The following is a 15,809-nucleotide window of genomic DNA, read 5'->3' on the forward strand; positions in this document are numbered from 1 at the left end:
AAAGATCTGAAGTTGATGATTAGCCTATGAAATTGCTACCAATGAGTTTTTTCTTCTTCTGTAAACATTGAAATTTAAACCTAAATAGAAGTTCTTAACAAGAATTAACATAGATATTTTTAGGGTCTGAGTATGCCAGAACACAGTACAGTTCCATCTTGTCAATGAGAGAGGCTATATATCCTTATATGGAGAATCCGGTGGAGTGGCTTGTTAAGGAAATGAAGTAATGACAGTTTGATGCAAAGCAGGGTAATGAAGCCAGGATATGTTATCTGATCATGACAGCAGCTAGAACAGGATGGCACATATACAAAGACCACAAAACTTCTTACCAAAGTAAGTTTCCGGAGTCAACCTGTTCATCAGTTTCTTTCCTTACTTTGATTGTAGGCAAAATCAGCTTGTTCACTTGACTTTGAATCTTCCTGTAAATCTGAGTTCCACTTTATCTTGTTTTGTCCTTCTACTGAAGTGAATACAAGCTACTCTAAATTTAGTCACATGTGTCTTCTAAATTCACAAGGGTGCCTTGAGGTTGGTTTCTGGAGCAGGATACCTAGAACCTGTGTGGTAAGAACAAGGGGGAATTTGCACTCCAGATTTCCTCCTCTACTCCTTCCCTGACCCTCAGTAATCACTTTCATATTTTCCTCCAGGGTGAAAATTTCCCTACCTAACTTGAACCCACAGAAATGCATTTCTAAAGTGTGAACTATTATGTTTTTCTCTTCCTGCCTTGGAAGAATGAAACACCTTAAACCCAGCAAACTCAATATTTTTGCCTCAGTAGATTTCACAAAGGGAAATGAAAGCATAGAAAATCTCAAATGAGCTTTGGAGCAGTCATATTCTAGAAAGACTCATCTAGATAATGGTATGGTATAGAATTTGTAAGCAATATGAATTGATTTTTACTCGAGCTCTGTTTGAAGATAGGAGGTTATAGCCTATCACTTTTCCTGCCAAAGTCTCTTCAAGCCCAGTTATTCAACTAAAAGACTATAAAAACTGGTTAGATTGTTTGCTTGCTTTGTCCTACCTCACCCCTAACCCCAATCAACTCCAGATGAGAAGGGTTCAAGTCACAAGAACTGTTTAGATTTTTTCCTTCATATTCCCAAGACTTAGTCCAATGCCTGTCACAAAGTAGACATTGTAGGCATACTAGGCATGCTTAATGAATACTAGTCAATTGATTAAAAGAATGGGCTGTAACAAGGAAAATCTCTATGATTGTGAAGTGAGAAAAAATGGATAATGTAGGACAAATACATGTCATTTTAAACAAACAATAAAATGGAGTGAATTTGATGTTATTTCACTGCAAAGACCCAGAAAGAACCCTCCAGGTAGAACTATAACCCAACCATTCTTTAAAAAGTTCTCTACCCTTCGGAATTTCTTAAAAGATAGAAAATTGTTTTGAAGGAGTTGAATCATTGGATCCCTCTCAATGCCAGTGCCTTCCCTTTCTTGGTTATTTTCAATTTGTCCTGTCTGTATTCTGTTCACATATAGTTGTTTTTCATGTTGTCTACCTCCATTAGATTACAAGCTACTTGAGGGCAGGGGCTGTCTTTGCTATTTTTTTTTATCCCCAGCACTTAGCACAGTACTTGGCACATAGTTGATCCTTAATAAAAGTTTATTGACTGATTGGCTCTAAAATAGAATGAACTAAAATGACATGGAATGATAGAAGAGATAAATAAAGTGTAAAAAGTGATCTGGACCCACTTTGTTTCCCAATGTCACTTCAAAGGAGAGTCATGGGGAAAGAGGAGAGTCATGGGGAAAGAGGAGAGAACAAAGGAAATACAAAGACCTAAACAGCAGAAGTGTGTGACAAGAATAGAAACAAAATATCATGATCCCAGATCTGACCCGTTTTTATTTTTTTGGTTTTTTTGGTCAGAGCACAGCCCTGGGTTTTCCCTTGTTTGCACTACTTTCTTTCCTTATCACTATAGAACTAGCTCACTTTGGCAGGAGATTTTCCAAATAATCCTTCAAGATAGGTAGGAGAGTTATTATTATACCCAGTTCATAGATGAAGAAACTGAGGTTCAGAGTAGTGAATGCCACAAGGTTATGGAGTGTATGTTCAGATTGGGACTAGAACCCTGCTCTTCTGATCCATTCTTTTTTTTTTTCTTTTCATTTTTCAAATGCTTTATTAACTTCTGATTTACATTATTCATTTCCACCAGATTTTGAGTTACAAATTTTCTCCCCATTTTTCCCCTACCCACCAACCCAAAATAGCAATCTCACAGGATATCCCCTCTTCCAATCTGCTCTCTCTCATATTTTCTCCCATACCCCCTTAGACTTTTCCAGTAGGGCATGGTGGATCTCTATGCCCCAGTTCCTGTATATCTTATTTCCCAATTACATGTAAAATGGCATTAATAATAGTATATGTGTATATATACATATATGTATGTATATATATACACATACATATATAAGTATATACATGCATACATATGTATATGTGTGTGTATATATATAAAATTTTAAACATCAAATTCCAGATTCATTCCCTTCCTCCCTTGTCACCCACCCTTACTGGGAAGATAAGCAGTTCAGTATAGGTTGTACATGTGTAGCTAATGCAAAACATTAACATAGTAGATGTAATGTAAAAGACTGACTATATTTCCCTCCCTCCTATCCCACCTCCCACTTGTTCTATTCTCTACTTTTATCCCATCCCTTTTCAAAAGGGAGTGCTTCCAACTTCCCTCCCCCCCAACCTGCCCTCCCTTCCATCATCCCCCCTCTCATCCCCTTTCCCCCTACTCTCCTCTAGGGGGAAATACCCTATTTAGTGTGTATGTCATTCCTTCCCCAAGCCAAATTTAATGGAAATAAGGTTGACCCATTCCCTGTTGCCTTCCTATTCTTCCCCTCCATTGTAACCATTTTCCCTTGACTCTTCTATATAGTTTACCCCATTCTCTCTCCCCATCTCCTCTTATTATATTCCTCTCTCACCTCTTAATTTCACCTTTTAAGTATCATCCCCTCCTATTAAACTGGTCCTGTGCCTTCTATCTATGTATACCTGTAATCATATATACACACATTCACATATGTATACATATGCCTGTATATCCTCCAGTATAGACATATATATATTTATTTATATTTATATTCTCTTCAACTATTTTCATACTGAGAAAAGTTTCATCAGTTACAATTATTGTTTTTCCGTGTAGGAATGTTAATAGTTCAACTTTGATAAGTGGCTTATGATTTCTTTTCCCTGTTTACCTTCTCAAGCTTCTCTTGCTTCTTGTATCTGAATGTCAAATTTTCTATTCAACTCTGGTTTTTTCATTAAGAATGCTTGAAAGTCCTCTATTCCACAGAATGACCTATTTTCCCCTGAAACATGATACTCAGTTTTGCTGGGTAGGTGATTCTTGATTTTAATCCCAGTTCCTCTGCCCTCTGGAATATCATATTCCAGGCCCTTCAATCCCTCAGTGTAGAAGCTGCCAGATCCTGGGTTATCCTGATTGTGTTTCCACAGTATTCAAACTGTTTCTTCCTAGCTGCTCGAAATATTCTCTCTTTGATCTGGGAATTCTGGAACCTGGCTATAATATTCCTAGGAGCTTTTTTGGGGGGGATCTTTTTCAGGAGGTGATTGGTGGATTCTTTCAACCTCTATTTTGCCTTCTGGTTCTAAAGCATCAGGGCACTTTTCCTTGAGAATGTCTTGGAGGATGATTTCTAGGTTCTTTCTTTGATCATGGCTTTCAGGTAGTCCAATAATTTTTAAATTATTTCTCCTGGATCTATTTTTCCAGGTCAGTGGTTTTTCCCATGAGATATTTCACATTACCTTCTATTCTTTCATTTGTTTTGATCTGTTTAACATCATCTTGATTTCTCATAAAGTCACTAGTTTTCCTTTGCTCCATTCTAAATCTGAGGGAATGATTCTCCTCAGTGAGCTTTTCAGATTCATTTTCCATCCGGCAAATTCGGCTTTTTAAGGCATTCCTCTCTTCATTGCCTTTTTGAGCTTCTTTTGCCAATTGAGTTAGTCTGTTTTTTAAGGTGTTATTTTCCTCAGTCAGGCTGTTGACTCTCATTTCATAATTTTCTTGCATCGTTCTCATTTCTCTTCCCAATTTTTCCTCCACTTCTCTTATCTGCTTCTTAAAGTCCTCTATGGCCTGTAACCAGATCATATTTTCCTTTGAAGCTTTTGGTGAAGGAATTCTGACTTCACTGTCTTCCTCCTGTTCCATGCTTTGCTCCTTTTTGTCCCCAAAATAGGATTCTAATGTTGGATTCTTCTGTTTGCTTTGTATCCTTTCCCTGGTCATGTTGCCCCTCAATCACTTGACCCCTGGGCTTTTTTGCCACAGTAGGACTCTGCCACCAGACAGGGGAGCTTTCGTCCCAAACACTGGGGTTTTCTCAGCTACCGAAGTTGGGTGCCCTCTCTGAGGCCTCCACACTCTCTGGCAAGCTGGTCACACACCCCTGGACCTCCACCCTAGACTGCAATGCAGATCCAAGAAGGTTAAAGCAAGAGCGATTACCCCTCAGACTGGTCGCCTGGTCCTCCTACAGTCTGTAGGCCAGGAGCTGAAGCTACAATGTGTGCCGACTGATCCAAGGTGTCTCAGCGGCTTCTCGCCCTGGGGGCAAAAGCCCACGCCCTCCCAACTACTGGTCCCAAAGTCCACACTGCACTGACCTCTCACTTTGTCCTTACCATCTATGTGTTGATAAATAAGGAAATGGCCACAGCTGCTGGTGATCTGGAGTCCCTCCAGCCAGCAGCTGGTCAGGCCCGCCCTGGGGCTAAAACCTATGGCTGACACAGGCCTGGGCTTGGCTCCCAGGGCGCTGTGTTGGCTGATTCCTGCCGGCCTGCTGGGCTGTCCTCAGCAAGAGGTTAGCTTCTCTGTGTCATTTTGTGGGTTCTGCAGCTCCAAAGTTTGTTCAGAGTCTCCTTCTACATGGTTTGGGGAAGGTGGAAGCCTGAGCTATGCAGAGGTCCTGCTTCTACTCTGCCATCTTTTACTTGTAGAATAGCTCTTCTGATTCATTCTTTAATCAAACAGTCAACATTCGTTAGGCATCTACTATGTGCCAAGTACTATGCTAAGTGCAGAGGATAGAAAAGGAGACAAAAGACAGTTCCTGTTCCCAAGGAATTTACAATCTAATGCAGAGACAACATGCAAAAAAAGTATATACAAAGCAAGCTATGTAGAGGATAATAGGAAATCCTTAAGAGAAGGAAGGAGCTGTACCACTCACTCCTAGGGTTATATCCCAAAGAGATCATAGAAATGGGAGAAAGACCCATATGTACAAAAATGTTTATAGCAGCTCTTTTTGTTGTGGCAAAGAATTGGAAATTAAGGGGGTGCCCATCAATTGGGGAATGGCTGAACAAGTTGTGGTATATGCATGTTATGGAATACTATTGCGCTATAAGAAACGGGGAGCAGGCGGTCTTCATATTTACCTGGAGAGGCTTAAAAGAACTGATGCTGAGTGAGAAGAGTAGAACCAGGAGGAATTTGTACACAATTACAGACACAACGTATGTGTGATGACCAACTTTGATAGACTGGACTCTTCTCAACAATGCAGGGATATAAGTCAATCCCAAAAGACGCATGATGGAGAGAAAAACATGCATCCAGAGAAAGAACTAGAAAGAACTAAATTTATATCCAGGTGGAAGCAAAATACCTGATCTTTTTCGTTCTCTTATTTGATTTTATGTCCTCTTTACCATTTTTCATTCCAGCTGGTACAATCCATCCTTATAACCTGACCATTGTATAATGTGAAAGTATTTACAGATCCTATACTTGATAATAAGCCACCATGGGGGGGAGAGGGGAGGGACAAAATGTGAAATTCAAGGAATTGTGGAATTGAATCCTGTAAACTAAAAGGAAACAAACAAATTAATAAATTAAAGTTAAAAAAAAAAGAAGGAAGGAGCTGGAATTAAGAGGGGTTGGGGAAGACTTCCCAAAGAAGGGAGGATTTTAGTTGGGAACTACTAAAGGCAGCCAGGGAGATCCATAGTATGAACAGAGGGGGAGAGGGAGAGTGTTCAGATCTGAGAAAAGTCAGAGAAAATGCCTGGAGCTGAGAGATGAAGGTGTCTTGCTCCTGGAGTAGCCAGGAGGCCAGTGCCACTGGACTGGAGAGTGCTTTTTGGGGAGTGATACATTTTGCTCCTCTTCTTGAAGAGGACCATGACATCAGGAAGATGATGTCATGATTTGCAAGTGAAGTGGTTTTAAGTGAGGAAGGGCTGTGTGAAGTCACTCGTCTGGGGCCATCTGGGTCAAGTGGGTAAGTTATAGATTAGGATGACTGGAGACAGCCCTGGGTGCAGAGACCTTGACCTTTTTTAAGCCAAGGTCTTTTCTAGGTCTCAGTTTGACTGAGGCAATGCCCATTCAGTGATTAAGGCTAGATAAGAAATGAGGTAAAGAATGACCTCTTTTACCTAGTTTAAAAAAAAATCAATCTAGGAGGGGAAGACCCTCAGGATTTCTATCCAAAATAGTATATTAGAAGTAATTGCTATGTACACTCTGAGCCATTAGAGCCCAAACAATGACCAAGTGAGGCTTGGGCTGGGGGAGTGATATGTAAGAAGACTGGAAAAATAAGAGGGGGCTAGGTTATGAAGGGCTTTGAGTGCCAAACAGAAAATTTGTATTTAATGTTAGAGGCAATAGTCATTGGAGTTTGGGGGAGGGGAAATGGGCAGGGATATGATCAAAACTGCACTTAAGGAAAATCAATGAATGGAGGCTGGATCTGAGTGGGAAGAGAATAGAGACAGAAAGACCTACCAGCAGGCTATTGCAATAGTCCAAGCAAGAGGTAATGAGGACCTTTACTAGAGTGGTGGTAGTGTTAGAGATGTATTGGAGAAGGGTTGCAGAGGTGAAATTGGAAGGCCTTGGCAGCAGCTTGAACATGGGAGGATTGGGGGTGAGATAGTGAGGAATTCAGGATGACTCCTAGGTTTCAGGACTGTGGGACTGGGAGGATGGTATTGCCTTCTACAGTAATAGGGAAGATTGAGGATATGAGGGTTTAGGAAGAAAGATAATGAATTCTGTTTTGGGCATGTTGAGTTTAAGATGTAGTTTTATATATCTGAAAGACAATTAGAGATATGAGATTGGAGAACAGGAAAGGTAGATTCAAGAATCATCAACATAAAGAAGGAAATTAAAATCATGGGAACTGATAACTGACCATAAGTTTGAGTGGTAAAGAGGGACAAGTGAAGCATGCTCAGAATCAAACCCTGAGGGGTATCTAGCATTGTTGTTCAATCACTTCAGACTCTTGGTGACCACATTTGAGGTTTTCTTGGAAAAGTTACTGAAGTGGATTTCCATTTCCTTCTCCAGCTCATTTTACAGATGAAGAACTGAGGCAAACAGGGTTAAGTGACTTGCGCAGGGTCACACTGTTAGTATCTAAGACCAGATATGAACTCAGGAAGGTGAGTCTTCCCGACTCCAGGCCCAACACTGTATGATCTGGAGGAAGATCCAGCAAAGGAGACTGAGAAGGAGCAGGTAGGAAGACAACCAGGAGAGAGTAGTAGCTGAAAACCTAGAGAGAAGAGAGTATCAAAAAGGAGAAAGTGATCAACAGTTTCCATTCATGAAATAATCGTTTGTCACTTAAAACACTTTTGTTGCTGTGATGTAGGTGGTGGGAAAATGTTTCTGGCTTGAACTTATGAGTCAGTATCTCTTTGTAGAAAGCACCTTGGTCCACAGCACCGCCCAGACTGGCACACTTTTGTCATGTACCTAATTCCATACTCTCCATTTCTGTTCTTTTTTATCTTTCCCCCTTTAATGAATATGACACCACCTTCCCACCAAAGTCATCCTATTTACTGAACCAACACCTCAGAAAATGCAGCTCCCATATTTCTGAATCTCTCTAGTTTTCTGTATTGAATATGAAGTCTTACTTTTCCTCTCTTGCCACCCCTGCTACTTTTTTTGCATTTCTTTCCAATGAATTTTCTACTTTTAATCTTAACTTTCTTTATTTTTCCCTTCCTCTCCCTTCTTGTATATGTTGACATCATCTCCCTTATCTCTGAAATAGTCTTTCCCATTCTCTTGCTCAATTTATTTCCAGAATGTGGCAATAGGTAAGTCTAGTGATGTCTCCTTGTGAAAATAGAGAAATTCAAAACATTGCACAGTTCCTAGAATGAAGAGGAAATAAACCACAGAGTGAGAAAGAAAATGAAGAAGTTAAAGTAGTATGTAAAAGAGGCAGTAATGTTTCACACCTCCAGTTATATCCTTTCTCAGTTATAATTTTCAAATTCAGGTCTCTTGGTTATTCTTAATTGCATTAGAAGCTCCTGTCACGGAGTTGGGTTACATATGTTGATATCTTAGCATTTTTTAAACACAAGAATATTTCTTTTTCAAAATGCCAGACTGAAACAAAATTTATTTTTAAACCATTAATTTATCAAACATATTGGGTCAATATTGTCTTATATTCAAGTGTTGTTATTGTTCAGTCATTTTTTAGTCATGTCCAACTCTTCATGATACCATTTTGAGCTTTCCTTGGCAGAGATCCTGGAGTAGTTTGCCATTTTCTTCTCCAGCTCATTTTACAGATGAGGAAACCAAGACAAACCGGCTTAAGTGACTTGCTCAGAGTCACAAAGTTAGTAAGTGTCTGAGGCTGGTTTTGAACTCAGGGTCTTCTTGACTCTAAGCCTGGAATTCTATCCACTGTACCACCTACTTGTCCTATATTAAACTACATCAGCCAGTAATCATAATTTATTGTGCACTTAGTTTGTACTAGGCTATGAAGTAAAATGAATTAGTAGACCTTGGAATCATAGAGTCTTAGAGGTCACCCAGTCCAACTGCCATCAAAAGCATGAATTCCCCCTTACATTATCCCTACACAATGATGTTCTACCAGGGGTAGTGAACCTGTGGCCTTGAGGCCACATGTGGCCCTCTTGGTCCTCAGGTGAGGCCCTTTGACTGAATCCAAACCTCACAGAACAAATTAAGAGGATTTTTGTGAAGTTTGGATTCAGTCAAAAGGCCTTACTTAAGGATCTAGAGGGCCACATGTAGCCTTGAGGCAGCAGATTCCTCATGCCTGTTACCCTTTCCACAAAAATCACTAGTGAAGAGGAACACGTAAATGTGTTTTTGAACACATTTTTTGAATTTTTAATTTGAATTTTTTAATTTGAATTTGAACACAAAAACAATTTTGAACATAAAATCACTCAATATTTGGAAGGAATCTCAGAGGTTACCCCAATCTAACTCATAGGTATAAAAGAAATCCTCTCTACAGTATTCAATTCAATTTAGTATGAAAAAAAATTAAGCACTTAGTATGTACAAACAACTGTGCTAATTGGTTTAGTTTAAAAGAAAAATGAGGACTAGCCTGCTTAAAGACACAAGCATGGGGGCAGAGTCAAGATGGCAGAGTAGAAACAGGACTTCCTCGGGGCTCTGGCTTCCACCTCCCCCAATTCATGCAAAAGGTGACTCTGAAGAAACTTTGGAGCTACAGAACCCACAAAGTAAAACAGAGAAGCTAACCTCCCACTGAGGACAGCCTGGCAGGCCGGCAGCAAGCAGCCAGCACAGCACTTTGGGAGCCAAGCCCAGCCCCCTGTGAGCCAGAGGCTTTAGACCGAGGGCAGGCCTGACCAACCACCGGCTGTAGGGACTTCAGATCACCAGCAGCTGTGGCAGTTCCCAGAATTATCAACACATAGATACTAAGGACAAAGTGAGAGGTCAGTGCAGTGTGGACTTTGGGATCCAGTAATTGGGAGTGTCGGCTTTTGTCCCTGAGGTGAGAAGCTGCTGAGGCCCCCAGCCCTGCAGGCATAGCCGCACATGGCTGCTTCAGCTCCTGGCCTGCAGATTATAGGGGGAACAAGCAACCAGTCCGAGGGGTAATTGCTCTTGCTTTAACCTGCTTGGATCTGGATTGCAGTTTAGGGTGGAGGTTCTGGGGTGTGTGACCAGCTTGCCAGAGAGTGTGGAGGCTTCAGAGAGGGCACCCAACTAATACTTTTGGCAGCTGAGAAAACCCCAGCATTTGGGACAAAGCTCCCCTGTCTGGTGGCAGAGTCCTACCATGGCAAAAAGCCCAAAGTCAAGTAATTGAGTGGCAACATGAGCAAACCAGGGAAGCAAAGTAAACAGAGCAGCTCAACTTTACACTCCTACTTTGGCAACAAAAAGGGCCAAAGCATGGAACAGGAGGAAGCCAGTGAAGTCAGAACTCCTGCACCAAAAGCTTCAAAGAAAATTTATTTATGAATTAATGCAAAGTAAAATGGGAAGAACCAGGAGACCATTGTGCCCAGTAATAGCAGTGTTGTAAAGATGATCAATTGTGAAAGACTTGGCTACTCTGATGAATAAAATGATCCAAGACAATTCCAAAGGACTCATGATGAAAAAATACTATCCTCCACCAGAGATAGAACTGATAAACTCCAAGTGCAAGTTGAAATATAATTTTCTGAATTTATTTTTCTTGCTTTTGGTTGGGGGGGGTATTGCTAATATGGAAACATGTTTTGTATGATTTCTCATGTGTAGTTGATATCATAGTACCTTCTCAGTGGGCATGGGAGGGAGTAAGGGGAAGAAGAGAATTCAAAACTAAAAATTTAGAAAGAAAATAATGTATTCAATAAATGAATGAATGAATGAATAAATAAATAGACTTTTAAAAATAATGATGAATGTCACTCTGCAGTTTAGAGTTATCTAACTGGTATGCAATTTCTTTCTCTTCCCTATTCCCTTTTGGAAAGGGACAGAGCTGAATCTTTCTCAGGTCTCCCATATCTTTTTCATATGGAGTGGTTTAGGGTATGCTCTTTTCTTTGATTACCTTTTCTCCTCCCTTCTCCCCCTCAGAAGAGTAAATTAGCCATATACAGTTACATTGTTATTGTTCATCCTTCAATTTTGAAGAAGACCAGTGTCACCATAGGGTGATGTCTTAAGTTGCTCATGAATTGAGGTAAGACAAAATTGCATAAAGTCATCAGGATAACTTCCTGAGTTATCAAAGTCCAGTGGCGAAGTCAAGATGACTGGTGATGGTGTTATGGTTTAAACCCAGAGATGCCAAAAACTGTTGAGGTGGGGTCTCTGCCTACCCTAAAACTGTTGTAGTTTCATGATGTGTTGTGGTGGAACTGTCTCAAAGAATTCAGAATCAGACCACCTCTAATCCAAGTATAGAAATTTATTGAGATGGATGCCTCTCATGAAGTGGGCTAAGTTCCAAGAGGAACCAGAAACTTTAGAGAAAGCAAGATGGATTTTTATAGGGTAAAGATGCAATTACATAAAAAGGCAGGAGGAGTTTATTAAGGGATTAAGTAATGAAGGAGGGATTTGTTAAGGGATTAGGTAATGGAGGAGGGGTCCCATCTGTGGTTTGGTGGTTAAACATTCTGGTCATTCTGCACTCTAACTGGCTAGTCTTGGGCTAGATGGATGATATGATTGTGATTGAATACAAGAACACACCTGTTTCTGTGGGAATGGGGGGGGGGCAGTGACCAGGAAGAGGCAGTAGCTAGGTTCCCATCATATGGACACACCTGCTGTTTCTGTGGGAACTAAGAGTTCAGGGATGAACCTATTGTTCCAGTGAGTAGTGAGGCATATATGAAGAATTTAGGATATTGGGGGGTGGGGAAGGTTAGGTAGGTGCAGTGGGCCTGCTGTTCAGGAGGGCCAGGCCTATAATGAAGTTAGAATACTGGGGCTGAGGGCAGCTTTATTAGGATTCCATCAATGGCCTGGGATCTAGTGGATGATGTTGGCCTCTTTGGTGTTTGACTAAGCTCTAAACACTCTGTAGCACTTGCTTTAACTGCTTTCATGGCTGTTGAAAAAATTGTTCTCATCCATCTTCACATGCTTGAGGGAGACATCCCCTTAACTTCCAGTGGGTTTGAGGCCTGTTGATTACCCTCAATCTGGTTTACCCCATCTACTGAGATAATTTTACTAGGGTATGATTGCTGCTTCTTTACTTTCCCATTGAAAGGCCACTCAAGAGCTTTGCTTCCAGAAGAATCATGATGACATAAAGGAAGTGCCTTGGAGAGACATAGCATGCATAGATGTAACTGGGTTCTAGTCAGCTAACCCGATTAGTGAAGGGAGGCTCTCTAATTGGTTTTAAAGGTCTTTAAAAAATGCCTCCTAGCATCAGTCATGGACTCTGTTCCCTCAGTTATTCTTGGGGCATCTTCATGACTCCTTTACCATGTGGAAGATGGGAAAACCATAGGGCCTTGCCCTATCTGAAGCTCTTCTTGGTCCCAATCTCTATCCTCAATCTTTCCTTTTGTTCTTTTCCATGCTAGGTAGAGTCTTATCCTGCAATGAGTTCAAAAGGTCATCATGAGGGCACAGCAGCATTTTTTTGAAGCCAACACAGCATAACCCAGCATTAAACAAAGAGTTATCTTCTAGACCCAGGCCAACGGAAACTGAGATCAGGTTTTATCTGAAAGTCATGGTGCATATGAATGTGAACTTGATGGAATCTATGCTATAAAGGAAAGTAATTAAGTGTTGAGTTCACTCCCCAAGAAATGGAAGTAGTATAAGGGAGAGTATGGCCCTCCCTAAATATTTGGGATGGGATAAAATGTTTTATGTTTGTTATAGCCATAACTTTGAATGAAATATCCCTTTGTAAAATCTTTTTAAAAGTCAATTATCTTTTATTGATTAAGTTTCTTTATTAAGTAGTCTCTTTTTTATAGTAGAGGAACATATTTTGGGTCACACTATTGAACCTAAACAAGACATGAATGAGGTGGTTTTTCTGTATTATCCCTGGGGGTTTCATCAAAGATAAGTACACTTTTCTATTGATCTTAATAGTCAACCTCCGGAAATTTATACTCCATGTTTACATTTGTCTTAGTCTTCAAACAGGAAGCATTTAAACCACTTCTAAAGATATGAGTGTAAAGTTAAAAAAAAAATTCAGGTGCTGTTTTCCCTAAAACCACATAAAGAGACAGTGTGTTCCATTATATAAAGGAAAAACAGTGGGTGGGGGACAGAGCAGGGAATAAGGACAGAAGAGGAAATGAAATAGAGAAATATGACAAAGGTAATGTTATAATCACCAATAGCATCAATTACAACTGCTAGAAATACCAGCATCTTACAAGAATTCTATACAAAGGGGCTAAAAGGGTTTTGTTTTTAAATTTAAAGTACTCTGAAGTTGAGTAAATAGTTGATGTCTGCAGAGGAAACGGGGTGTTCTTTGTATCCACTTAACTTAAAATTGAAGCCATCAGATAGTGACTTTAATAAAACAAATCATCCAAAAAAAAAAACTCAAATGTTTTGAAGAGCATGGTTCTGGGAATTTCAATACTGGCAAAAGGAGAGTTAAGTCCTGTGGAAGAAGGTATCCGTTTCCCTGAGAAATCAGGATGTACAATGTGTTGCAAAGGTATTTAAACTTTATTAGCTTAATGCTGTGTTAAGCCACTTAGAATATCCTGTATTATTGCACCTTAAGGCTGGACAATGAGCAAAGTTTGAAGTTACTGTGATCTCCAGTCCCATCCATTTGCTTCTCAACTCTTCATAATCTGACTTACCTTCTCTCATTCTTCACAACTCTCAGAAGACCATAAGCAAAACTCATAGCCTCTTTTGAGTTCTAGAGTCCAAAAGTTGAAAGGGATCGCAAAAGTCATCTAATTAAACCCATACCATAGCAGCAATTCCTGCTAAAATGACATCCTCAGCAAGTGATCCTGTTGGGTTTTTGCTCAAGGTCCACCAGTCACATGAAACTCACTTCCTTTCAAGACAATTGTTTCTTTTATTGAACTGAAATTTTCCCCTCTTAACTTTCATCCATGGGTCCTAGTTCTGTACTCTGGGACCAAGCAGAATAAATCTAATCCCTCTTTAACATGACAAACCCTTAAACATTTGAAAACTCTAAGCATGTTGCCTCTACAGTGTTCTCTTTGCCAGGGTAAACATACCAGGATCCTCCAAACAATCCTTAGATAGCAATGATTTCCCCCTCATTACCCAATTCTCAAATTGTTCCACCTTTTAAACAGCTTTCCTAAAATATGGTACCAAGAACTAGACATATTTCTTTTTTATTTGTTTTTATTTTTATTTTATTTTACAGCATTCAATGATTTAAAAATGAAGTGTTCACTTTTAATCCTATGCACTTAGCCCATCATTTTTTGGAATAGTCTCCATTCATTCTTGAAAACAGGAATATCAATAACCGTCCCACTCCATCAAGTCAGTGCTCTCTTTCTCTCTCTCTCTGTGTCTCTCTCTGTGTCTCTGTCTGTCTGTCTGTCTGTCTGTCTCTCTCTCTTTCTGTCTCTCTCAACAAGACAATGCAGTGTTCTAAGTGCTAGGAATGCAAATATAAGCAGAAGTAAAATAGTACCAGCCCTGAAGGAGCTTACATTTTTTTTTAGATTTACAATGTTTAGCATTTTTTTCCCCAATTACATATAAAAACAATTTTTAGCATTTATTTTTACAATTGAGTTCCAGATTCTAACTCTCCCTCCTCACTCCACTCATTGAGAAGGTCAGCAATTTGATATAAGCTATACATGTATAGCCATACAAAACATATTTCCGTATTAGTTATGTTGTAAAGAAAAACATAGACCACAATAAAAACCCAAGAAAAGTTTTTAAAAAGTTGAAAAAGTATACTTTGATCTGTATTCCAGACTCCATCAGTTATTTCTCTGGAGATGAGTAGCATTTTTCATCATAAGTACTTCAGAGTTGTTTTGGATCATTGTATTACTAATAATAGCTAAGTCATTCACAGTTGATTATCTTATAATATTGCTATTACTGAGTACAATGTTCTTCTGTTGTTACTCATTTCACTTTGCATCAGTTCATGTAAGTCTTTCCAGGTTTTTCTGAGAGCATCTAGTTCACTGTTTCTTAGAGTATAATAGTATTCCATCACAATTATATACCACAACTTGTTCAGTCATTCCTCAGTTGAGGAATTCCCTCAATTTCCAATTCTTTGCCACCCCCAGAAAGAGCTGCTATAAGTATTTTTGTACATTTAGGTCCTTTTCCTTTTTTTAAAATTTCTTTTGAGATACAAACCTAGTAGTGGTATTGCTAGATCAAGGGATAATACAATTTTATAGGCTTTGAGCATAGTTCCAAATTGCTCTAGTAATAATTGAATCAGTTCACAACTCCACCACCAGTGCATTAGTGTCTCAATTTTCCCACATCCCTTCCAACATTTGTCATTTTCCTTTTCTGTACTATACAGGTGTAAGGTATTACCTCAGAATTGCTTTAATCTGTATTTCTCCAATCAATAGTGATTTGGGACATTTTTTCATATGACTATAAGTAACTTTGATTATTTTATCCAAAAACTAACTGTTCAGATGTTATCATTTATCCATTGGGGAATGACTCTTATTTTTATAAATTTCGCTCATTTCACTATATATTTGAGAGATGAGGCATTTATCAGAGAAATTTGCTCCAAAAATTTTTTCACAATTGCGATTGCTCCATCCTATTTCCCCCATTTATTCTATTCTCTCTTCTTTCACCCTGTCCCTCCTCAAAAGTGTTTTGCTTCTGATGACCCCCTCCCCCAATCCTCCTTCCCTTTTATTAGCATTCTCCTTGTCTCATCTGCTTCCCTGCCTACTT

The sequence above is a fragment of the Petaurus breviceps genome, unplaced genomic scaffold, assembly GCF_028583685.1.
Source record: "Petaurus breviceps papuanus isolate PSGF00001 unplaced genomic scaffold, PetGlider_PUasm1.0 470, whole genome shotgun sequence".
Lineage (NCBI taxonomy): Eukaryota > Metazoa > Chordata > Mammalia > Diprotodontia > Petauridae > Petaurus > Petaurus breviceps.